Below are 27,003 nucleotides of genomic sequence, written 5' to 3' on the forward strand. Positions count from 1 at the left end.
GTTTGGTATAGGAATCAGAGTCATTTAAAGTCTCTGAATATTTTGAGTAACCGCTAGAGAAATCATAAGTCAAAAGTATGGTCATGGATTTACTATGCCTCAGGTCACATTCAATACCATTGACCAGAATAGAATTGATTACAATGATATCCTTAGTTTAAAAAATATTCTTAAAAAAACCCCTTATTTTGGGAAAATAGGCACAAGAGGGAATGAAATGATGGTCAGTTGAAGCCCAAATCAGTATTTTGGGAGAATTGTTAAACTGATGTTTTTCCTCCCTCAACCATTTACTATTGGGCTCTCAATCATTAAGGGAAGAGATTACATTTTAAGTACCTGCGATTTTGGCAATGAATACAATACAATTTTCAGGATCACTGAGAAGTGCTATTAGACCAGCAGTTTCCAAAGTAAATATGTACAAAATGATTTATGGGGCATGGAAAGGAAAACCGGAACTTTTATTTCAAATTTGTATTTATTTTACTTTTTAAATAGTTTCATTGAGATATAATTTACATACCATAAAATTCACCTGTTTAAAGTGTTAAACAGTGGTTTTTAGTACATTCAAATTTGTGCAAATATTGCCAGAATCTTATTTTAGAACACTTTTAGTATTCCAAAAAGAAACCACATACCCATTAGCAGTCACCCCCATTCCGCCTTCACCCCATTTCCAGGAAACCACTAATCTACTGTCTCTATAGATTTTCCTCACATAAATGGAATCATATAATAGGTGGATCTTTCACTTAGCATGCAGTTTTTAAGGTTCATCCATATTGCAGCATGTATTAACACTTCATTGTTTTTAAAGCCAAAAAATAAAAAATAATTAAATTTAAAAAGCCAAAAAATAGTCCATTGTATGGATATGTCCCATTGTATTTATCCATTCATCTGCTGATATAAATTTGGATTGTTTCCACTTCGGGGTTAATATGAATAATGCTGCTATTCATGTAGAGGTTCTTGTGTGAACACAAGTTTTCAATTCTCTTGATTATGTACCTAGTAGTGAAATTGTGGATCATATGGTAACGCCACGCTCGACATTCGGAGAAACCACCAGACTGTTTTCCAGAGCAACTGTACCATTTCACATTTCTACCAGCAATGTATAAAGGTTCCATTTTCTCCACATTCTCATCAACACTTGTTATTTTTATTTATTTGATTATAGTCACCTAGTCATTGTGCAGCGGTATCACATCGTGGTTTTAATTTTCGTTTCCCTGATGACTGACAATATTTGGCAGCTTTTCATGTATTTATGGGCTATTTTTTTAAATCTTCTTTGAAGGACTATCTATTTGGATCCTTTGCCCATTTTAATATTGGGTTGTCTTTTTACTGTTAGGTGGTAAGAGTTCTTTATGCATTCTGATACCAGTCCCTTGTATTTATATTTATTTTTATCTTGTTTTACAATGTTTCATTTTTTAATAGGTTTTATAATGAACATAACAGTACAATAATTGCACATTAATTATAAGTAAATTTGGGGGAGTACTCCAAGTATTTTCACTGCTAGGGACCTGCAATGAAAACTCCAGAGAGTGCTGCATTAAGCCAAAATTATTATTTTTCCCTCCTGCCTGTTCACTCTTTCCAAGAAGGGGAAACTGAGGGTGCTAAAGACAAACTTCAACCTTATATTTTTTTTAAAAGATTTTATTTATTTATTTGACAGAGAGAGATCACAAGCAGGCAGAGAGGCAGGCAGAGAGAGAGAGAGAGAGAGAGAGAGAGAGAGAGGGAAGCAGGCTCCCTGCTGAGCAGAGAGCCCGATGTGGGACTTGATCCCAGGACCCTGAGATCATGACCTGAGCTGAAGGCAGCGGCTTAACGCACTGAGCCACCCAGGCGCCCCCAACCTTATATTTTTTAGTCACTCTCCTACTGAACTGTGTCTGATAAATACAAAGCATTTTAGCTTATGCCAGATAACTCACACATGTAACTTAGGAAACCCTAAATATGAGAGATGAGAAAATGTGACTAATATGTGTTACCTTATAGTGATTAGCAGCCACAGTAAACATCATCATTTTGATTCTACAGATTAGGAGATGAAGGGTCATGATAAGGAACAGGGACAAGGTCATACAGCTCAGGAATGATAAAGCTAGAATTTGAATTCAAGCCTGACTCTGAAGCCCATTGTTTTCCATGTGACACTACCTATCAGTCAAATTACATGTGAAATTTCTGCAATGAGTAAGAAATTGGACTAGATGACTTCCCTTCCAGTTCTGAGACATTATGATGACACTGATGTAAAGAAGCATTTAGGTCTCTTTCAGTGATGATTTTCATAGCTAATAAATGTCTAGGGTCATAAACCATTTTGTCTTACAGCCTCTGAATAATACCTAGTACAGCAACATGTGTAAGTGGAATTAATAACTTTCTACCATGGTAACATGATAAACATTGACTTAAAGTGATACATGATGATTACTACTTTAGGAGCTTATAATTGTCATTCATATAATAATCATTGAATTTTATTTATACATATTATATTCAGAATAGACACTGTATTTAGAGTAGCAATTGTATTTGTACTTATTCAAAGTAGACTCCACAAAATACATGTGACATGCTTTCATTCTAATTGAGGAAATAATATTCCATGTCTAAGAGAATGAGATGAATGGATTACAGCATGAAGGTCAATTCATTTGAGCCAACTTAACTAATTTTTACATCACCTCACAAATAATTAAGCTATTGTGATCAGTATGAATGAAATGGCTTCATTAATGTCTGGTTAAATCATAATGTGTATCCTTAGCCAATAGTCTAGGGGCTTAGATTACATCACCACCCAAATTATACTATGGGTGATAAATCCATTTCTTACAGACATCAAACTAAAGGAGAGTGAGCAAGAGTACACTGTATTTTATGAAATAGGGAAAGTTCATTTAACTTTCCCAATAGCAGAAAACAGATTTAAAAACACTTCAAATTTAGTGAAGCAAAATCAAGATTATATAAAACTAAATGAGTTACTTTGTATGCTTAATGCTTTTACTTATTCCCAATGTAGTTATCTTTCCTTTAACCTCCTTTATTTTAATGCACTGACTGGTACATGACTCCTTTGGCAAAGGTATTGAGACGTGCATAATAATTAGTGTTCTATAATATATAAGATTTCTGGTGGGAATTACTTCTTTACAGATGAAGAGGTTTTTTTTTTCTCCATTGAGGAATTTATACCATAATTAGAAAAATGATAGTTTAAACCCCAGTGGAAAGATCATACTTTAATTGGTACTCATTTGTGTTAGACAAGCCCATGGAGAAAACTGGGAGTGACTTTTTACTGAAGTTAAGTTGTTAACTGTGAAATCAACTAAATCATATTCTCACTTAAGTATCTGAAATAGCTGGTGTTTTTAATTGCTTTTTTAAAAGCACTAGTCATGGGGAGCCTGGTTGGCTCAGTTGGTAGAGCATGTGACTCTTGCTCTCAAGGACATGAGTTTGAGTCCCATGCTGGGTGTAGAGATTATTTTTAAAATAGGGTGCCGATGATGCTGGACTAAAATATAAAAAAGCTAGCCATCTGACATTAACTGAACAATCTCTTAGGACATAAAGTTTTAAAACACTTCAGATGAAAATATAGGCTCAGTTAAAGTTGGAGAGGCAGTACAATATTTTGAGTATACTTAAATTTACTTTCTTTTAGAAAATCACACGTTTTACAAATATCTCAAGATGAAATGGTATGTTCCATATTTTGAGGGTTTCTCAGCAGAAAGATTTAGCCTAATGTCAGAAAAGCCAGGGTCAAGACCAAGATTATACTTGACCTTCTCATATATAAAATAAAAATAATAGCATATGCTCCCAATCTATCTCCTAATCTCCCATGATAAAATAAAACCATATTTCAAATTAATTCAGATGGTATTTATTGAGTAGAGTACAATTTTCATGGTAACCTGAAATTTTTAGAACAGTAAGGTAACATTCAGTCTGCTTATCTGCATAAACCATCTAAACATCCTGGAAAACCTGAAATTTCATGATCTAAACTATATCTTCTAGACTACATGTTATACATGAAAGTAACAAAACCTCCTTTTGTCACATGTTTACTATGTGTTGATTTCTAGCAAAAATAAGTGCTAATAAAATGCAAGCTATTTATCCTAGGTTCCAAATAATCAAATGAGTGGCAAATACTATTCATATCACAGAGAGGAAGACACTATGGTACATTATAGATAAGAGATTGTATTTTTCAAGATAATAAATTCAGCAGAAGAATTTATAATATTTTGCATTTATATAAGTTTACATAGGACTTCATTCACTTGTCAGTTACCCTTCCTTGTGGTTCTCCCTAAGCAATCCCAGGCTCCAGGCTTCCCGGAGCTTCACAGTCACATCTTAGTCTTTTTTTATTAATTTTTTTTAATTTTTTATTTTTTATAAACATATATTTTTATCCCCAGGGGTAGAGGTCTGTGAATCACCAGGTTTACACATTTCACAGCACTCACCATAGCACATACCCGCCCCAAGTCCATAACCCCACCCCCCTCTCCCAACCCCACTCCCCCTAGCAAACCTCAGTTTGTTTTGTGAGATTAAGAGTCACTTATGGTTTGTCTCCCTCCCAATCCCATCTTGTTTTATTTATTCTTCTCCTACCCCCTTAACCCCCCATGTTGCATCTCCACTTCCTCATATCAGGGAGATCATATGATAGTTGTCTTTCTCCGACTGACTTATTTCACTAAGCATGATACCCTCTAGCTCCATCCACGTCGTCGCAAATGGCAAGATTTCATTTCTTTTGATGGCTGCATAGTATTCCATGTGTATATATACCACATCTTCTTTATCCATTCATCTTTTGATGGACATCTAGGATCTTTCCATAGTTCGGCTATTGTGGACATTGCTGCTATAAACATGCGGGCGCATGTGCCCCTTCGGATCACTATGTTTGTATCTTTCGGGTAAATACCCAGTAGTGCGATTGCTGGGTCATAGGGTAATTCTATTTTCAACATTTTGAGGAAACTCCATGCTGTTTTCCAGAGTGGTTGCACCAGCTTGCATTCCCACCAACAGTGTAGGAGGGTTCTCCTTTCTCCACATCCTCGCCAGCACCTGTCATTTCCTGATTTGTTAATTTTAGCCATTCTGACTGGTATGAGGTGGTATCTCATTGTGGTTTTGATTTGTATTTCCCTGATGCCGAGTGATGTGGAGCACTTTTTCATGTGTCTGTTGGCCATCTGGATGTCTTCTTTGCAGAAATGTCTGTTCCTGTCTTCTGCCCATTTCTTGATTGGATTATTTGTTCTTTGGGTGTTGAGTTTGCTAAGTTCTTTACAGATTGTGGACACTAGCCCTTTATCTGATATGTCGTTTGCAAATATCTTCTCCCATTCTGTCAGTTGTCTTTTGGTTTTGTTAACTGTTTCCTTTGCTGTGCAAAAGCTTCTGATCTTGATGAAATCCCAATAGTTCATTTTTGCCCTTGCTTCCCCTGCCTTTGGCGATGTTCCTAGGAAGATGTTGCTGCAGCTGAGGTCGAAGAGGTTGCTGCCTGTGTTCTCCTCAAGGATTTTGATGGATTCCTTTCTCACATTGAGGTCCTTCATCCACTTTGAGTCTGTTTTCGTGTGTGGTGTAAGGAAATGATCTGATTTCATTTTTCTGCATGTGGCTGTCCAATTTTCCCAGCACCATTTATTGAAGAGGCTGTCTTTTTTCCACTGGACATTCTTTCCTGCTTTGACGAAGATTAGTTGACCATAGAGTTAAGGGTCTATTTCTGGGCTTTCTATTCTGTTCCATTGATCTATGTGTCTGTTTTTGTGCCAGTACCATGCTATCTTGATGATGACAGCTGTGCAATAGAGCTTGAAGTCCGGAATTGTGATGCCACCAACGTTGGCTTTCTTTTTCAATACTCCTTTGGCTATTCGAGGTCTTTTCTGGTTCCATATATATTTTAGGATTATTTGTTCCATTTCTTTGAAAAAAATGGATGGTATTTTGATAGGAATTGCATTAAATGTGTAGATTGCTTTAGGTAGCATAGACATTTTCACAATATTTATTCTTCCAATCCAGGAGCATGGAACATTTTTCCATTTCTTTGTGTCTTCCTCAATTTCTTTCATGAGTACTTTATAGTTTTCTGAGTACAGATTCTTAGCCTCTTTGGTTATGTTTATTCCTAGGTATCTTATAGTTTTGGGTGCAATTGTAAATGGGATTGACTCCTTAATTTCTCTTTCTTCTGTCTTGTTGTTGGTGTAGAGAAATGCAACTGATTTCTGTGCATTGATTTTATATCCTGACACTTTACTGAATTCCCGTACAAGTTCTAGCAGTTTTGGAGTGGAGTCTTTTGGGTTTTCCACTTATAGTATCATATCATCGGCGAAGAGTGATAGTTTGACTTCTTTGCCAATTTGGATGCCTTTAATTTCCTTTTGTTGTCTGATTGCTGAGGCTAGGACTTCTAGTACTATGTTGAATAGCAGTGGTGATAATGGACATCCCTGCCGTGTTCCTGACCTTAGCAGAAAAGCTTTCAGTTTTTCTCCATTGAGAATGATATTTGCGGTGGGTTTTTCATATCCAGGCTTTGATAATATTGAGGTATGTGCCCTCTATCCCTACACTTTGAAGAGTTTTGATCAGGAAGGGATGCTGTACTTTGTCAAATGCTTTTTCAGCATCTATTGAGAGTATCATATGGTTCTTGTTCTTTCTTTTATTAATGTGTTGTATCACACTGATTGATTTGTGGATGTTGAATCAAACTTGCAGCCCTGGAATAAATCCCACTTGATCATGGTGAATAATCCTTTTAATGTACTATTGAATCCTATTGGCTAGTATCTTGGTGAGAATTTTCGCATCTGTGTTCATCAAGGATATTGGTCTGTAGTTCTCTTTATTAATGGGATCCTTGTCTGGTTTTGGGATCAAGGTGATGCTGGCCTCATAAAATGAATTTGGAAGTTTTCCTTCCATTTCTATTTTTTGGAGAATAGGAATTAGTTCTTCTTTAAATGTTTGGTAGAATTCCCCTGGGAAGCCATCCGGCCCAGGGCTTTTGTTTGTTTGGAGATTTTTGATGATTGTTTCAATCTCCTTTCTGGTTATGGGTCTGTTCAGGTTTTCTATTTCTTTCTGCTTCAGTTGTGGTAGTTTATATGTCTCTAGGAATGCATCCACTTCTTCCAGATTGTCAAATTTGTTTGCGTAGAGTTGCTCATAGTATTTTCTTATAATTGTTTGTATTTCTTTGGTGTCAGTTGTGATCTCCCCTCTTTCATTCATGATTTTATTTATTTGGGTCCTTTCTCTTTTATTTTTGATAAGTCTGGCCAGGGGGTTATCAATCTTATTAATTCTTTCAAATAACCAGCTCCTAATTTCGTTGATTTGCTCTATTGTTTTTTGGTTTCTATTTCATTGATTTCTGCTCTGATCTTTATGATTTCTCTTCTCCTGCTGGGTTTAGGGTTTCTTTCTTGTTCTTTCTCCAGCTCCTTTAGGTGTAGGGTTAGGTTGTGTACCTGAGACCTTTCTTTTTTCTTGAGAAAGGCTTGTACCACTATATATTTTCCTCTCAGGACTGCCTTTGCTGTGTCCCACAGATTTTGAATGGTTGTGTTTTCATTATCATTTGTTCGCATGAATTTTTTCAATTCTTCTTTAATTTCCTGGTTGACCCATTCATTCTTTAGAAGGATGCTGTTTAGTCTCCATGTATTTGGGTTCTTTCCAAATTTCCTCTTGTGATTGAATTCTAGCTTCAGAACATTGTGGTCCGAAAATATGCAGGGAATGATCCCAATCTTTTGACACCGGTTGAGACCTGATTTATGACCCAGGATGTGATCTATTCTGGAGAATGTTCCATGTGCACTAGAGAAGAATGTGTATTCTGTTGCTTTGGGATGAAATGTTCTGAATATATCTGTGATGTCCATCTGGTCCAGTGTGTCATTTAAGGCCTTTATTTCCTTGTTGATCTTTTGCTTGGATGATCTGTCCATTTCAGTGAGGGGAGTGTTAAATTCCCCTACTATTATTGTATGATTGTTGATGTGTTTCTTTGATTTTGTTATTAATTGGTTCATATAGTTGGCTGCTCCCACGTTAGGGGCATAGATAATTAAAATTGTTAGATCTTCTTGTTGGACAGACCCTTTGAGTATGATATATTTCCTTCCTCATCTCTTATTATAGTCTTTGGCTTAAAATCTAATTGATCTGATATAAGGATTGCCACTTCTGCTTTCTTCTGATGTCCATTAGCATGGTAAATTATTTTCCACCCCCTCACTTTAAATCTGGAGGTGTCTTCGGGTCTAAAATTAGTTTCTTATAGGCAACATAAAGATGGGTTTTGTTTTTTTATCCATTCTGTACCCTGTGTCTTTTGATTGGGGCATTTAGCCCATTAACATTCAGGGTAACTATTGAGAGATATGAATTTAGTGCCATTTTATTGCCTGTAAGGTGACTGTTACTGTATATTGTCTCTGTTCCTTTCTGATCTACCACTTGTAGGCTCTCTCTTTGATTAGAGGACCCCTTTCAATATTTCCTGTAGAGCTGATTTGGTGTTTGCAAATTCTTTCAGTTTTTGTTTGTCCTGGAAGCTTTTTATCTCTCCTTCTATTTTCAATAATGGCCTAGCTGGATATAGTATTCTTGGCTGCATGTTTTTCTCGTTTAGTGCTCTGAATATATCATGCCAGCTCTTTCTGGCCTGCCAGGTCTCTGTGGATAAGTCAGCTGCCAATCTAACATTTTTACCATTGTATGTTACAGACTTCTTTTCTCGGGCTGCTTTCAGGATTTTCTCTTTGTCACTAAGACTTGTAAATTTTACTATTAGGTGACAGGGTGTGGACCTATTCTTATTGATCTTGAGGGGGGTTCTCTGCACCTCCTGGATTTTGATACTTGTTCCCTTTGCCATATTAGGGAAATTCTCTCCAATAATTCCCTCCAATATACCTTCTGCTCCTCTCTCTCTTTCTTCTTCTTCTGGGATCCCAATTATTCTAATGTTGTTTCGTCTTATGGTGTCACTTATCTCTCGAATTCTTCCCTCATGGTCCAGTAGCTGTTTGTCCCTCTTTTGCTCAGTTTCTTTATTCTCTGTCATTTGATCTTCTATATCACTAATTCTTTCTGCTGCCTCATTTATCCTAGCAGTGAGAGCCTCCATTTTTGATTACACCTCATTAATAGCTTTTTTTTATTTCAACTTGGTTAGATTTTAAGTTCTTTTATTTTTCCAGAAAGGGCTTTTATATCTCCTGAGAGGGTTTCTCTAATATCTTCCATGCCTTTTTCGAGCCCGGCTAGAACCTTGAGAATCATCATTCTGAACTCTAGATATGACATATTACCAATGTCTGTATTGATTAGGTCCCCAGCCTTCGGTACTGCCTCTTGTTCTTTTTCTTTTTTTTGTGTGGTGATTTTTCTGCCTTGTCATTTTATCCAGATAAGAGTATATGAAGGAGTGGCAAAGACCCCAGGAAAATATGCTTTAACCAAATTAGAAGAGATCCCAAATCATGGGGGGGAGAAAAAGGATAAAAAGAGGTTCAGAAAAAAAAAAATTAAAAAAAGGAAACAAATAAAGAAAAAATATAAAAAAGAAAATATATATATATATATTAGATAAACTAGTTAAGAAACGTTAAAATAGAAAAGGGTAAAGGTTAAAAAATTTAGCAGAAGAAGAAAAAGAAAAAAAATTGAAAAAAAAATTAAATTAACTGCAAGACTAAAGAATCATGGGGAGAAAGCCATGAGTTCCTTGCTTTGCTTTCTCCTCCTCTGGAATTCCGGAGCTATCCTTGGTATTGAACCTGCACTCCTTGGTAGGTGAACTTGGTCCTGGCTGGATTTCTTGTTGATCTTCTGGGGGAGGGGCCTGTTGTAGTGATTCTCAAGTGTCTTTGCCCCAGGCGGAATTGCACCGCCCTTACCAGCGGCCGGGCTGAGTAATCTGCTCAGGTTTGCTTTCGGGAGCTTTTCTTTCCTGAGCACTTTCCGTAGAGTTCCGGAGGACGGGAATGAACATGGTGGCCTCCCAGTCTCTGGCCCGGAGTAGCCGAGAGCTCATGGCCCCTCTTCTCAGTGCGCCCTCAGAGAATAGCGCCCAATTACTCCCGTCTCCCTGGCCTCCGGCCATACTCCGAGCTCACCGAGCCTGCGACCGGTTCAAGGTAACCCCGAGCTGAGAGCTCACTCCTCGGCTCTGTCTCTGTAGCCGGCTTCCCCATTCTAATACCTGCAAGCTCTGTGACACTCAGACACCCCTGATCCTTCTGTGACCCTGTGGGACCTGAGGCCACGCTGACCCCACGTGGGCTTCACCCTGGTTTAGCCTCTGGAGTGATGTCCCTCAGCGGAACAGACTTTTAAAAGTCCTGATTTAGTGCTCCGTTTGTCCACCACTTGCCAGGTACCAGCCCCTTCCCCCGTGGTCTATCTTCCCATCGCTTTGGATTCACTTCCCCGCCAGTCCTACCTTTCAGAAAGTGGTTGATTTTCTGTTTCTAGAATTGCTGTTCTTCTTCTCTTCAATCTCCCGTTGGATTTGTAGGTGTTTGAAATCTTTAGATAAGCTATCTAGCTGATCTCCTTCTACCTGATGTAGTCTCAGCCTGCTACTTCTCCGCCATCTTGACTCCTCTGCCACATTTTAGTCTTGATTCAATTCATCTTCACAAAAATGCATTGAATATCTTCTCTTAGCAAGGCACTGTGATAAGTGCAGATACAAAGATGAATAAGATGTTCTCAATAATCTTAAATCTAGTAAAGATCACAATACCATAGTATAATATTATAAGAGATGCAAATAAATATGTGAACACAAAAGGACACTTCCACCATGGCAGAATCAAAGCCGTTTCAGAAAAATTGAAACTTAGGTGTGCCTGTGTGGCTCAGTCACTTAAGCATCTGTTTTTGGCTCAGGTCTTGATCCCAGCGACTTGGGATAGAACTCTGCATTGTGGGGCAGTGGGCCTTGCTCAGCAGGGAGTCTGCTTCTCCCTCTGCCACTACCCCCACTTGTGGTCTCTTTCTCTCTCTCTCTCACTTTCTCTCTCTCAAATAAATGAATAGCAACTTTTAAAAATTTATCTGGAACTTAGAAATAATGCAAAAAGAGTGGGGCCATGAATTTTCAATGTCATAAGAAAGTGAAGGCCACCCAAGGATGGTCTAGGGGAATGCTTGGTCTCAGAAAACGCTTTCTGTCAATGTCTATGGAGTAAATATTTTGGGTTCTGTGGGCCAAATACTCAACTCTGCTGTTGCAGCAAGAAAGCACTCATATGTCATATGTAAACAAATGAGAGTGGCCAGATTTGGCCCACAAGTAATTTGCCAATCCCTGGTCTAGGGGACCTAGGATAATAACTCATTCAACTTACTGTTGACTATTTATTTAAGGTTTCAAATTTAGTAAAGTTTCATTTTCACTTGTAGATTTTGTCTATTCTAAATGCAAATAATTTTTAAAAGATTTTTTAAAGATAATTATTAATTTTTTAAAGATAATTATTTTCAAGATTTTATTTATTTATTTGACAGACAGAGATCACAAGTAGGCAGAGAGTCAGGCAGAGAGAGAGAGGAGGAAGCAGGTTCCCTGCAGAGTAGAAAGCCCGGGGCTCAATCCCAGGACCCTGGGATCATGACCCGAGCTGAAGGCAGAGGCTTTAACCCACTGAGCCATCCAGACGCCCCAAATGCAAATAATTTTTGTTTGTGGACAGATAACTCCCAAGTTTTATAGCTCTGTTGGACATTACCCAGTTCCTATCTAATCCAGCAATCTTTTCTTCCTAGTAATACTCTGTTTCAAAATGGTCTTTGACCCTTTCAGTGCGTCTTAATGGTTCCTTTATTAATTAATGAGTTAAATAAAATCTGACATATGAGTGTTATGATTTTACTCATTTGAAAATTGTACCTTGAAAAAAAAAAAGAGAAAACTGTACCTTGACAGTTTTGGAGGAGGTACCTTAAGATGCTCAAATTGACCCACCTGATGGAGATGAGTAAAGGGCATTTTGGTAGAAATGCACCTCAAAGCCTGTTTGAGCCCAGGTACATTTTTCTTGGCTGTCAGCATGAATTCCAAGCAGGAATAGAACTTGAATTATGTTTATTCTGTTTTTATTTTCTCCCCTCTAGATATTTTTATGTTTTTGTTTCTTGTTTGCATGTGACAAAAAAGCTCCCTTGGTGGTAGCAATGATTGGAGATTTGTGTTTATTGTCTGATCATTTGGTGACTTCTATTGGATGGATGGTGGAGAGCTATTCTCTATTGGTTGAGAAACAGAGAATCCAGTTTGTTTGGGCTTTCTGTTATCTATTTGTGAATTAAAATCAATAAACTTTTGTGCCCATTGGGAAAGAGAATAGCTCTTTCATATCCAGACCTATGAGTTTTGTGTTTATGTGTTTATGGTTTTTGTGTTTTGTGTTTATGTGTTTACTCTCAATCTGTGGCAGAAGCAATAAACTCTCCCTGTATCTGTTTCTATAAATCTAAGAATCTTCCCTCTCTCATGTGGGTGTGAAATAGTTTCCTACCTATGATGGGTAATAAGAAGTAAGGTGGTAACATTTCTTTAAGGTCAACTGTGGGACATCAGTTAAGCCTCTGACTCCTGATTTCAGTTCAGGTCATGGTCTCAGGATCCTGAGTTCAAGCCCTGCATCAGGCTCTGTGCTCAGTGGGGAGTCTGCTTGAGATTCTCTCTCCCTCTCTCTGCCCCTCCCCCCCACCACACGAGCATGCTCTTGCTCTTTCTCTTGCTGTCACTCTCTAAAATAAATAAATCTTAGGGGAAAAAAGGTCAACTATAATCTACTTATAGTAAATAAGCAGCTGTATAAATCTAGTATTTCTGTTAATGAAAAAATGAACTTGAGATACTTCAAATGTATTATACATTTATGAAATCCTTACAGAAATGGCTGAGAAACATTTTAATAAATCATGTTTACATTATTAAGAATCCTTGGACAATTTTGATTGGTTTGATAATTTAGGCTTAAGAAATAGAGGAGGCACGGGTGGTTCAATGAGTTAAGCGTCTGCCTTTAGCTCAGGTCATGCATGATCCCAGGGTCTTGGGATCAAGCTCTGGAGACTGGCATTGCGCTCTCTGCTCAGGAGGGAGTCTGCTTCTCCCTCTCACTCTCCCTCTGTGCTCTCTCTCTCTCTTTCTTTCAAATAAATAAAATCTAGAAAGAGAGAAAGAGAAAGAAAGAAAGAAAGAAAGAAAGAAAGAAAGAAAGAAAGAGAAAAGAAAAGAAAGAAAGAAAGAAAAAAGAGAAGAGAAGAGAGATGTTTGGGTGGCTCAGATGGAATGTCTGACTTCGGCTCAAGTCATGATCTCCAGGTCCTGTGATCAGGCTCCCTGTTCAGTGGAGAGTCTGCTTTCCTCTCTCTCTTCCTCTGCCCCTCCTCCCTGCTCATTCTCTCTCTCTCTCAAATAAAAAAATAAAATATTTTTTAAAAAGAAAAGAAAACCACCCCTGGTCTTTTTCTCAAACGTATATTAAGTATAATAAAATTTATGTTTTATTTTTATAAAAATTTTGTCTTTTATAAAGAGTACTTAATGTGAATTTCTTAAGCTTCTTATTTTGGTTTACCAATCAAATTAATATAACTCCTGCATAATTTTTAAGAATGTGAAAAATGTAAATTTGTCATTTACTAAATTTTATAATTATTTTGACAAACTTTTAACATCAGCTGTAATTATGTTTTGTAGCTTGAACATAATTTTCAAGATCCTTAAGTAAATTGAGTCATTGGATTAATATCAAATCAAACTAACAAATAATCTTTGATTGCTACATAATTTCTAAGTAAAATGGAATACTGAAAAAATTATTACTGAGCATAATTTCAAGCTAATGTACATTTGCATATTTTTATATGTGCTATAGGCTATGTCTTTGGTCATGGTCATGTGAACAGACATGCTCCTTTTTGAAACTTTAAGGTGTATATGTGAAGCTATAAAAAGCTATGTACTTATAAGCTTTGCTATTCCACTTAATTTTAGTGTACAACAGGTTTCAGTTACTTACCTCCCAGAGTTTTCTGTGAAATATAAGTTGGTTATTTTGGTTAAAAGCTACAATATGCATATACTAGGAACAACAGTAATAAAGAAATAAACTTGAGTACATCAGGTAATGCTTTCATTTTTGCTTATCAATGTATAAAGAGACTAGGTTTTTCTCTCTAAAATATCTGATTATTTCAGAATGTGAAAGAAAGAATAAAGACAAAGCCTTAATGGCTGTACAAAGTTGTAGAAGATTTTCAGGAAGGGAAATTTTTTGACCTTGATTTATATATTGAATATGAAAAACAGCAATAAAATGTGTTGAAATTTTGAGAAGATTTGGATTAGTTTTGATGGGTTTGTTCATACGGAAAAAACAAAAACTTCTGAAATTTTTTACCAATGTTATATTAATGCAAAACTGGATCTCAATTTTCTTTCTGTTAAAATGACAAATTGTAGAGGGATAGACACATAGATCAAAAGAATAGAATATAGAACCCAGAAATAACTCCTCACAAATATGCCCAATAATTTTTGACAAAAAAGCAAAAGCAATTCAGAGGAAGAAGAACAGCCTTTTCTTTAATGTTTTTGAAAGTTTTTTTTAAAAGGTTTTAGTCATTTATTTGAGAGAGAGAGAGAGAGAGAGAGCACAAAGGGGGGACAAGCAGAGGGAGAGGAAAAAGCAGGCTTCTTGCTCAGGACCCTGGGATTGTGACCTGATCCGAAGGCAGATGTTTAACCAACTGAGCCAACTAGGTGCCCCGAGAATAGCCTATTCAATAAATGGTGGAGAAATTGGTATCCATTGGCAACAAAAACAAAAACAAATCTCACCTTGAAGTTAACTTTATATGAGAATTAACTCAAAATGGATAATGGGCATAAATGTCAAATACAAAACTCTAAAACTTATAGAAAAGAACATGAGAGAATATCTTTGGGATCTACATAGGAGTAGGTCCACTGCTAAGACTTGACATCAAATAGAACAATTGGTAAAATGAAAAATTGATAAATTGGACCTCATCAAATTCAAAAAACTTTTGCTCTTTGGAAGATTCTTTTAAGAGCATGAACAGACAAATTCCAGTCTGGGAGAAAATATTTGCAATTACATATCTGATATGTACATAGACCTTACATCTAAAATATATAGAATAGGGACATCTGGGTGGCTCAGTGGGTTAAGGCCTCTGCCTTCGGCTCAGGTCGTGATCCCAGGGTCCGGAGATTGAGCTCCGCATGGGGCTCTCTGCTCTGCAGGGAGCCTGCTTCCTCTTCTCTCTCTGCCTGCCTCTCTGCCTACTTGTGATCTCTGTCTGTCAAATAAATAAATAAAATCTTTTAAAAAAGTGAAATAAAATAAAATATATAGAATATATAAAGAACTCCCAAAATTCAACATTACAAAAAAAAGCAATTCAATTAGAAAATGGACTGATGACATGAGCAGATATTTCACCCAAGAGAATATTAGAGATGGCAAATGAACACAAGAAAGGATGCTCAACATCATTAGCCATTAGAAAAATGCAAATTAAAACTACAATGAAATATCACCATATACCTATCAGAATGACCAAAATAAAAAGTAATAATAACACCAAATGCTGGTGAGGATGTACAGACACTGGATCACTCATAGATTGCTGGTAGGAATGTAAAATGATATAGCTACTCTGGAAAATAGTTTGACAGTTCCTTTCAAACATAAAAATGGACTAACATATGATCCAGCAACTGGACTCTGAGCATTTATCCCAGAGAAATGAAGGTTTATTTTCATGTAGGAATTTGAACATGAATGTTCAAAGCAGTTTTATTTGTGATAGTTAAACACTGGAAACTACTCAAATGGCCTTCTCTGGATGAATGGTTAAATAAACTGTGGTACGTCCATACCATGACATACTATTCAGCAGTAAAAGAGGATGAGTTATTGATACATGTAATAACCTGAATGGATCTCAAGGACATTATCCTGAGTGGGGGAAAAAAAGCCATTTTAAAAGTTCATATACTGCATGATTCTATTTATGTAACTGAAATGATATAATTATAAAGATGGAGAAGAGTTTCATGGTTGCCAGTAATTAGAGGTGGATGATACTGGTATGAAATAAATGAGTAACATGAAGAAGTCTCATGGTAATGAGACATGCACTTGTGTGCACTTGTGTGTGTGTGTGTGTGTTTGCAGTTTTATCTCATGTTTAGCCTTATGTAACCACCACCTCAATCATTAACGCAATGTTACAACTGAATTATCAGTTGTAGAATATCTGGTGGTAGAATACACAGAACTTCCCTCTATATTTGCAGCCTCCTATGAATCTATAATTATTTTGAAGTAAAAACATTGGGACGCCTGCGTAGCTCAGTCACTGGGCACCAGCCTTTCAGCTCAGGTCATGATCTCAGGGTCCTGGGAACGGGTGCGTCTGAGTTCCCTGCTAGATGGGAAGCCTGCTTCTTCCTCTCCCATGCCCCCTGCTTGTATTTCCTCTCTTGCTGTCTCTCTGTGTCAAATAAATAAAAATAAAAATATTTAAAGAAAAAGAAAAAGAACAAAGTAAAAACATTAAAAGATGATAATTTGGTCCCATGCTCTTATCAAGAGGCAATGAGAGGTTATATTTACCTTCCGTGTAATCTGCCCAATAGCAGAGATTTCACATATCACAAGAATAATTTTGTCTGCATTTTATTGCCTTTTTCATGTTCTTGATATAAAAAAAAGTACTCCAAAGTGCAAAGAACAAAGGCAGAAAAACTAAGTTTTCCTATAAGCATGTTACCTTGCACTATGGTTATTTTAGAACATTATATTATCATTTTGATTAAATTGATAGCCAAGTGTTGTTTCTCAGGTACCCATGTAAATATTTCAGAAATTGTACAATTTTGTAAAGGCACTAGAGATTTGTCAGTGTCTTTTGCTGTTAAATATGTTCTTATACCTAGGCAAAACCTTGATCAACTCTTTCTTTTTTAAACTTAACTTTTTTTAAGAAAGATTTTATTTATTTATTTATTTGACACAGAGAGATCATAAGTAAGCAGAGAGGCAGGTAGAGAGAGGGGGGAAAGCAGGCTCCCCGCCAAGCAGAGAGCCTGATGCGGGGCTCACTCCCAGGACCCTTGAGACTATGACCTCAGCTGAAGGCAGAGGCTTAACCCTCCGAGCCACCCAGATGCCCCAAAACATTGATCAACTCTTATGAAATCGTTTTGTACTATGTGTAAACAGAGAATTTTACTCTGCTCCATTCTTTTATTACTGGTGGCTGTAATAAATTAACCATAGCCTGTTAGTCTCTCATCAAACAGATTTCTATTTCCTGATGCATGTCTGAAATCTTTGCTATAAGGTACTGGCTGGAATTTGTGTCTACAACAAAGGAGGACTGTTGCTGAGACTTGGGGATGAGACCTTACCAGATACTGTGAACTATTGCTTCTTTAAGAATATACTCTTGGCGGGGCGCCTGGGTGGCTCAGTGGGTTAAGCCTCTGCCTTTGGCTCAGGTCATGATCTCAGGGTCCTGGGATCGAGCCCTGCATCGCATCGGGCTCTCTGCTCATCAGGGAGCCTGCTTCCTCTTCTCTCTCTCTGCCTGCCTCTCTGCCTACTTGTGATCTGTCTGTCAAATAAATAAATAAAATCTTAAAAAAAAAAAGAATATACTCTTGGCTACGGGCATCTGAGCTGACTTTGCTTAGATGAGTTTTAGACTGAATGAATAGAGTGAGTCAGAGTTTCTACTCTTTATAGTCCAGAAATAGATGTATTTCATGAAGGCGAACTGCATATCCATGATGCAGTGGACACAAGTGGAACAAGAATTAATGACACAGGCATGAATGAACTGATGAGGGAATCTTACTAGTTATTTCCTTGAAATATGGTGGGCATTACTTTTTTCTGATTTACTGAGTTATCACTTATAAGCTATAATATCAACCCATTTTAAGTGTATGACTCAAAGATTTCTAGTTCTTTTATGGAATTGCACAACTATCACAAATACTAGTGTTTGAATATTTCCATCACACCCAAAAATGTTCTTGGGTTCTCTGGCAGTCAATTTCCACTCCCATCCCCAAGTCCAGGCAACCACTGATCTGCTTTCTGACTTTATAAATGGCCTTTTCTAGAAATTTTGTATCAATAGAATCATTCAGTATGAGGCCTTTTGTATCTGGATTCTTTGCCTTAGCATGTTTTTGAAGTTCATTCATGTTATAGCATACATCATTATTTCACTCTTTTTATAGTTCAACAATATTCCATTGTATGAATATACCAAATTGTGTTTATTCACCAACAATGCACAGCTGAATTGCTTCCAGTTTTTGGCTATTATGAATAATGCTGCTATGAATTCTTGCATGCAAGTCTTCATGTGACATATTTTCTTTTCTCTTGGGTTGATTCCTAAGGGCTAAATCACTGGATCATGTAGAGGTTCTTTTGGATCATATAGTAAGTTTATTGCAACTTTTTATGAAACTGCTGAATTGTTTTCCAAAGGGACCATACTATTTTACCTTCCCACAAACAATGCATGAAAATTCTTGTTTTTCCATATCCTCCCCAGCACTGTTATTGGCTTGGTTTTTCTTTTTTAATATAGCCATTCTAGTATGTGTAAGGTAGTATCTTACTATGTTTTTAATATGCATCTCTCTGATTATTAATTCTGTTGAGCATTTTTTTGTGGGCTCATTGGCCATTTGTATGGGGTTTTTATGGAGAAATGTCTATTCAGACACTTTGGCCATTTTTAAATTTGTAGTTTTATTATTGAGTTGTAAGAGTTCTTATTTTCTAGATTAAGTCTCTTAATGGTTAAATGATTTGCAATATTGTCTTCCATTCTGTGGGTTGTCTTTTCACTAAGTGAAAAGACTTAGGAAACTTTGTGTTTCTTTGAAACACAAAAGTTTTTTATTTTGTTGAAGCACAATTTATTTACTTTTTTGTCATTGTTGCTGGTTGTTTTGTTATGATAGCTAAGAAAGCTCTGTTTAACCAAAGCTTACAAATATTTTCTCTTAAAATTTTTATAGTTTTAGTTTTTACATTTAAGTCTATAATTTAGATTTTTTTTTGTTTTTAGTGTAAGGGTCTAAATTGTTTTTTGGCATAATATAGATATTCAGTTAACATAGAACCATTTGTTGCAAGGACTATCCTCCTCCCATTGAGTGGTCCTGGAGCCTTAGTGAAAAATCATTTACTTCTGGGCTCCTAGTTCTATTCCATTGATCCACATGCCTGTTCTTATGCCAGTACCACACTGTCCTGATTACTGTAGGTTTTTTTTTCTTTCTCCAAATTTTTGTTTAAATTCCAGTTAGTTAATATACTGTAGGAAATGGGAAAAAGAAAGTCTCTTCAACAAATGGTACTGGGAAAAACTGGACCATGCAAACGAATGAAACTGGACTATTTTCTTACACCATACACAAAAGAATGAAACTGGGCTATTTTTTTTACACCATACACAAACTTAAAATGGGCTAAAGATCTAGGATGCGTGGCTGGCTCAGTTGGGAGAGCACAGGACTCTTGATCTCAAGATTGTGAGTTTGAGCCTCACATCTGGTGTAGAAATTAATTACAAATAAAATTGAAAGTTTAAAAAAAATGATTAAAGAACTACATGTAAGACTTGAAACCATAAAATTCCTAGAAGAAAACATAGGCAATATTATTTAAAAATATGTATTTTATTTATTTATTTGAGAGAGAGAGAAAGAGTGAAAGGGGTGAGGGGCAGAGAAGAAGGAGACTCCCAGCTGAGCAGGGATCCTGATGTGGGGCTCCATGCAGGGCTTGATTCTGGGACTCTGGCATTGTGATCAGAGCCTAAGGTAGGTACTTAATAGACTGAGGCATTCAGGTCCCTCTTTAGGCAGTACTCTTTTGACACTGGTTACAGAAATATTGTACTAGACATGTCTCCTCTGGCAAGGGAAACAAAAGCAAAGTTGAACTATTAAGATGAAATCAAAATAAAAAGTTTTTACACAATAAAAGGAAACAATCAACAAAGCAAAAAGACAACCTACTGAATGGGAAAAGACCTTTGCAAATGATGTATTTGTTAAGGGGTTAATATGCAAAATGTATAAAGAATTTATACAACTCAAACCAAAAAAGCAAATAATTCAATTTAAAAATGGGCAGAGGACCTGAATAGACATTTTTCCAAAGAGGATATACACATGGCTAACAGACACATGATAATATGCTGAACATCCCTAATCATTGGGGAAATTCAAATCAAAATAATGATGAGATACTTCACACCCATCAGAATGGCTAAAATAAAAAACACAAGAAATAGCAAGTGTTGGCAAGGATTTGGAGGAAAAGGAAACTTTATGCACTATTGGTGGGAATGCAAACTGCTATAGCCACTGTGAAAAACCTTATAGAGGAAAACAACTGGCTATTTACCCAAAGAAAAAAACACTAATTCAAAAAAAAATATGCACCCATATGTTTATTGCAACATTATTTACAACAGCCAAGGCATGGAAGCAACCCAAGTTATTGATGGATGAATGTAAAAGATGTGGTATATACAATGGAATATTCCTCAACCACTAAAAAATATGAAATCTTGCCAATTTCAACAACACTGATGGATCTAGAGGGTAAAATGCTAAGTGAAATAAGCCAGTTAGAGAAAGACAAATACCACCATATGATTTCACTCATATGAAGAACATAAGAAACAAAACAAATGAACAATGAAAAAAGACAAACAAAAAACCAGACTCTTAAACATAGAGAACAGTGCTCACTTTGGCAGCACATATACTAAAATTAAATAGAGAGAACAAACTGGTGGTTGACAGAGGGGAGGTAGGTGGGGGAATGGGTGAAATAAAGAGGATTAAGAGTACATTTATCATGATGTAATGTATAGAATTGTTGAATCATTATGTATCATTTATATTGAAACTAATATGAAACTGTATGTTAATTATACTTGAATAAAAAAATATTGAGATTTACAATCCATTAACATAGGGGTGCCTGGGTGGCTCAGTCTGTTAAGTGTCTGCCTTCAGCTCAGGTGGAGAGCCCAGGGTCCTGCTCTATGTCAGGCTCCCTGCTCAGTGGGGAGTCTGCTTCTCCCTCTCCCTCTGCACCTGCTCATGTGTTCTCTCTCCCTTACTGTCTCTCAAATAAATAAATACTTTTGTTTTAAGAAAAAGGATGTTTCTCCCATTTATCTAGACCTTTTAAAATTTATCTTAGCAATGTTTTGTAGTTTTCAGTGCACACACTTTGTAATTCTTTTGTTAAATTCGTTCCTAAGTATTTTATTATCTTCAATGTTATTAGAAATGTTTTCCTAATAGTTTTCTTCATTGCATTTTTTTAAGATTTTATTTTTAAGTAGTTTCGACACCTAACATGGGGCTTGAACTCATGACCCTGAGACCAAGAGTTACATACTTTTCTGACAGAGCTAGCCCGGTGCCTCCTTCATTGCATTTTTTAAAAAGATTTTATTTATTTGACAGAGATCACAAGTAGGCAGAGAGGCAGGCAGAGAGAGAGGAGGAAGCAGGCTCCCTGCTGAGCAGAGAGCCCGATGCGAGGTTGATCCCAGGACCCCAAGAGAGCTGAAGGCAGAGGCTTTAACCCACTGAGCCACCCAGGCGCCCCCTTCATTGCATTTTTTGATTGTTCACTGCTAGTGTATAGAAATACCATTAATTTTTGTATATGGATCTGGTGTCTTGTGACATTGCTAAATCCATTTATTAATTTTACTAGTTGTGTATCTGTGTGTATTCCTCAGAATTTTCTTTTTTTAATTTTATTTATTTATTTGATAGAGATCACAAGTAGGCAGAGGGGCAGGCAGAGAGAGAGGAAGGTAAGCAGGCTCCCTGCTGAGTAAAAAGTCCGATGTGGGGCTGGATCCCAGGACTCTGGGATCATGACCTGAGCTGAAGGCAGAGGCTTTAACCCACTGAGCCACCCAGGTGCCCCATTCCTTAGAATTTTCTTAATATAAGATTGTGTCACCAGCAAACTTAGTTTTTATGACTTCCTTTCTAATCTGAATGGCTTTAATTTGATTGTTGTTGTTGCACTGGCTAGAATCGCCAGTACAACACTGAATATAAGTGGTGATAGTCTTGTCTTGTTTCTGATCTTAGAGGAAAAATATTCAGTTTTTCATGATTACATAAGATATTTGCTAAAGGTTTTTCAGAGATCCTCTTTAACAAGTTAAGAAAGTTCCTTTCTAATCCTACTTTGTTGAGTGTTTTTATCATGATAGGGTGTTAACTTTTGTGAAATGCTTTTTCTGTGTCTATGATTATGTGCTTTTGTCCTTTATTCTATTAACATGGTGCATTTAATTTTTTATTATTATGCCAACTTGCATTTCTAGAACAAATCTCACTTTGCCATGCTTATAAATCTTTTTAATATGGTCCTGAATTTAGTATGTTAATACTTATTAAGAATTTTTGCATGTGTATTCACAAAGGGTATCAGTCTATAGTTTTCTTTTCTTCTGATGTCTTTGGTATCAGAGTAATGCTGGCCTTGTAGAAGTTGGGAAGCATTCCCTCTTCTGCTTTTGAAAGTGTCTGTAAAGGATTGGTGTGAGTTTTTTTCTTTAAATATTTGATCAAATATACCACAGAAGCCACATGGGCCTGCGCTTTTTTTTTGAAGGGAGGGAGAATTTAAATTGCTGAATCAATTTCTATACTTTTTTGTCAATTTACATGTCTTAAAATATCAGACATTTTAGATAATGTATTTTAACAGCTCTGAATTGATTTGACTCCTGATGTTTGTTATTTTTATTGTTTGCTTGTTTCTTTACTAACTTACCTGAACTAAGTTTATGATCTCTGTCTCTACTACAATGTGTGGCTACTGAGGTCTCTGCTCAGATTTTTTCCCTTTCTTTTATTTTCAAAAACTAGCTCCCTAGGAGTGCATGTATACCTTGCACAATGTTTAGCTAGAGGTTGCTTCAAACAACTCTAGCCACTATGTAGCCATTATCTGATTGGGGAGCATATGCATACTTTAAATTGCTGTCACATCTGCTCCAGCTTTTTTTAAAAAAAATGATTTTATTTATTTGACAGAGAGACAACAAGTAGGGGGAATAACAGAGGGAGAGGGGGAAGCAGGCTCCTGGCCAAGCAGGGAGCCTGATGCTGAGCTCCATCCCAGGACCCTGGGATCATGACCCACGCTGAAGGCAGACACCCATGACTAAGCCACCCAGGCGCCCCACGTTGGCTCCAGCTTTTACCTTCTGTTGGTCTCACTTGCTTTTCCTCTGTATATTCACAAAGGTGCTGAATTCAAGGGATCTGTGGGCATGCACACAGGATATGTGGATACCTTATCAAGTCCACTATGACTGTCTCACTTCCTGGAATTCCCTATTATGTCCACTGGTAGTCCATTGCCTGCCCCGAACAGTCCAGTAATCAGGGTCTCAGGCCTTCTTATCTGCTTGCCACTGAGATCACTACTTGAACCATTGTTGCTCTAAATCAAGTGAGTTCTTTACAGCAGCAGCAGCAGCAGTGAAGTTGCTGGGTTTTATTTTACAGCCTGCCTTACCTTGGTTCAACTACTGCGCCAATAGCAGGGGTTGGTGTTGGTGAGTAGGAAATTGAAGTAAGCCCAGTATATTAGTCAGGATTCTCCAGAGAAACAGAACAAATAGGGTATATAGAAAGATATATAGGAAGTGATGTATTATGAAGGGTTACTCACATAATTATGGAGGCTAAGAAGTCCTACAATCTGCTGTCTGCAAGATGGAGGTCCTGGAAAACAAATGGCATAGCTCTAATCCAAACCCAAAATCCTGGGAAACAATGATGTAAATCCAAGTTTTAGTCTGAAGGACCAACTACCGGGGATGCCAATGTCTGAGGGATGAAGACGAAAGTTCCAGCTCAAGCTGAGCAAATTTGCCCTTCTGCCTTTTGGGCCCTCCATCCAGTGGATTGGATGATGTCTACCTATACTGGTGAGGGTGATCTTAGTGACCTTCTTTATTCAATTTATTGATTCAAAGGCTAAGAATACCATATAGACTTGCTCTCTTCTTACTCAAAGTTCAGAATTTCTTTTTTTTAAGGTTTTATTTATTTATTTGACACACAGAGAGAGAGATCACAAGTAGGCAGAGAGGCAGGCAGAGAAAGGGGGTGAAGTAGGCTCTCCACCGAGCAGAGAGCCCGATGTGGGGCTCAATCCCAGGACCCTGAGATCATGACCTGAGCCAAAGGCAGAGGCTTAACCCACTGAGCCACCCAGGCACCCCAAAGTTCAGAATTTCTCACTTTGTCGTATCTTTGGGTCAATTTTCAGTGTTGAAATGGCTGTTTTTTTTTATAATTTGTTCAGCTTTTTAGTTACTATGTACATTTGCATAAATTCCTCAAAGTCAGGAATTATTCAATTATTCAAATTATTCAAATATGGGAAAATTTCTTCCATTAAAGTCAAATAAACTCTTCTAACTGAAGGAGACATCAGTTCTTGGTGACCATCTATGCAAGAAACAATAGTAATATTGACCTGGAGCTTTTTCTATCGTTTCATAATATAGCCTTTAACCCAAACATATGAAGAAGGGAAATAATATTTAATAGAAGATGGACATCAGCTTTTATGTACCCTTCACTGATGTGATTTGAACTTGGAGCCATGTGGGCTAATCTAGATGGCAGAATAAGAGAACAGGAAGTCATATGTCTGAGGGATGAGAAAGAAGAATTAGGAAAGAAAGTGAAAATATGAATGAGGTCTTAATGATCTTTCCAGAGGGCTCTTTATACCTAGATCAATTTTTTAACTACTTTTAAATCCTTTAAGAGAAGGGGTGTCTGGGTGGTTCAGTCAGTTGGGCGGCTGCCTTCGGCTCAAGTCACAAGATCAAGCAGGGAGCCTGCTTCTCCCTCTCCCTCTGCCGCTCCCCCTGCTTGTGCTCTCTCACTGTCTGTGTCAAATAAGTAAATAGAACCTTTAAAAAAGAATGTTTAAAAAAAGGTCCTTTAAGAGCAAGAATAGGGGGCGCCTGGGTGGCTCAGTGGGTTAAGCCACTGCCTTCGGCTCGGGTCATGATCTCAGGGTCCTGGGATCGAGTCCCACATCGGGCTCTCTGCTCAGCGGGAAGCCTGCTTCCCCCTCTCTCTCTCTCTGCCTGCCTCTCCTTCTACTTGTGATCTCTCTCTGTCAAATAAATAAATAAAATCTTAAAAAAAAAAAAGAGCAAGAATAGTTTTCTATGTGCTGTAAAATGTGTTACTGTTATGTATTACACATGTATTAAATTAAAATAATAGTCACTAGCTCCAGTGGTCTGGGTCATACTGAAGGATATATTTGTTAGTATTATATGACAATGAAGTCAAAATTCCAAAATTCATCTGTAATGTGATGTAAATATGTTCCTACCTTCTAGAAGATGGGGGACCGAGACACTGATACTAACAAAGCTTCAGACACAAGAGTCAGATTTTCTTTTTTTAAAAGATTTTATTTATTCATTTGACAGAGAGAGGGAGAGAGAGAGAGAGCAATCGAGCGTGCGCAAGAGAGAGGGAACACAAGCAGGGGGAGTGGGAGAGGGAGACCAGGCTTCCCACCGAGCAGGGAACCCAATGTGGGGCTTGATCCCAGGACCCTGGGATTATGACCTGAACTGAAGGCAGACGCTTAATGACTGAGACACCCAGGTGCCCCAGATTTTCTGAACTTCATTTAAGTAAAGAATATCTAAAAGCAGGCATATTAGAAACCAAAGATAGCTGAGCTGCCAAAATGCAGCATACTTTGTCATGTAATGAGGAGCTGCATCTAGGTACAGCTATGCTATTTCAAAAATGCACAGGGGAAAAATACACAGGAAACTTAAAATTTACTAAAAATCATAGAATTGTACACTTGAGCTGGGTGAGCTATATTATATGTAAAATATGCCTCAATAAAGTTATTAAAAGTACCCAGAAGACTGAGAAAAAAGCATATTTTTCAAATATGCACTTTGGAAATACACAAATGCAAAATAAAGTAAATTATAGCCATAAGAAAAAGGCAATCTGTTAGGTGGTATAGATATTTAATTCAAACAGATGTCTTACACTGCTGTACTTTAATGTAGGTGAAATACGCCGCTTTTGAAAAGGATTTATTAATGAAATGTCATTTGCAATTAGAATTCCAGCTACTCAGGACTAAAAATTTCAACGAATCAGTTTTTTTCCTGTTTTCTACTGTATCTACCATCACGCATATTTCCAGAGATTTGCAGCACATGTAACCAACACATCAACAACTTTCACCTTGGTCACAGATTTATTTGTATGGAAAAACACAACAGTATTTGCTAAGCCTATGCAGTATCTTCCATCTAATTAGTACCTCAGGGCAGGTTGTTGATAAACGGAAAACAATAAGGGACATATTAAATATCCCCAGCAGTACTCTCTGCATACTATCAGGTTTAGAAAGAAGGAAGACAGTTTGCATATCAAACAATAAACCAGCTAGCTACAGACTGCCATTAAGTACAAGGAATCCAACTAGAATAACTTGTGATTCAGGAAGAAATAATCCTGTCTGCAGCTTTGTAGGTTAAAGAAATAAATATGGTTCCCTTTAGCTTCAAATTAGAAATATGTTTAGAAGGCAACATGGAAATAGCTACTATTATTTTTGTTTTCAATATTAACGATAAAAGAATGTCACTAGAAGTATTTCACAGTTGGGATGCTCTATGCAACTCTGCACATCCCCCACTGCCAAGTGACTACCTAGTATTCATTTA

This window comes from Mustela erminea, chromosome X, assembly GCF_009829155.1.
Source record: "Mustela erminea isolate mMusErm1 chromosome X, mMusErm1.Pri, whole genome shotgun sequence".
In the NCBI taxonomy this organism is placed as follows: Eukaryota; Metazoa; Chordata; class Mammalia; order Carnivora; family Mustelidae; genus Mustela; species Mustela erminea.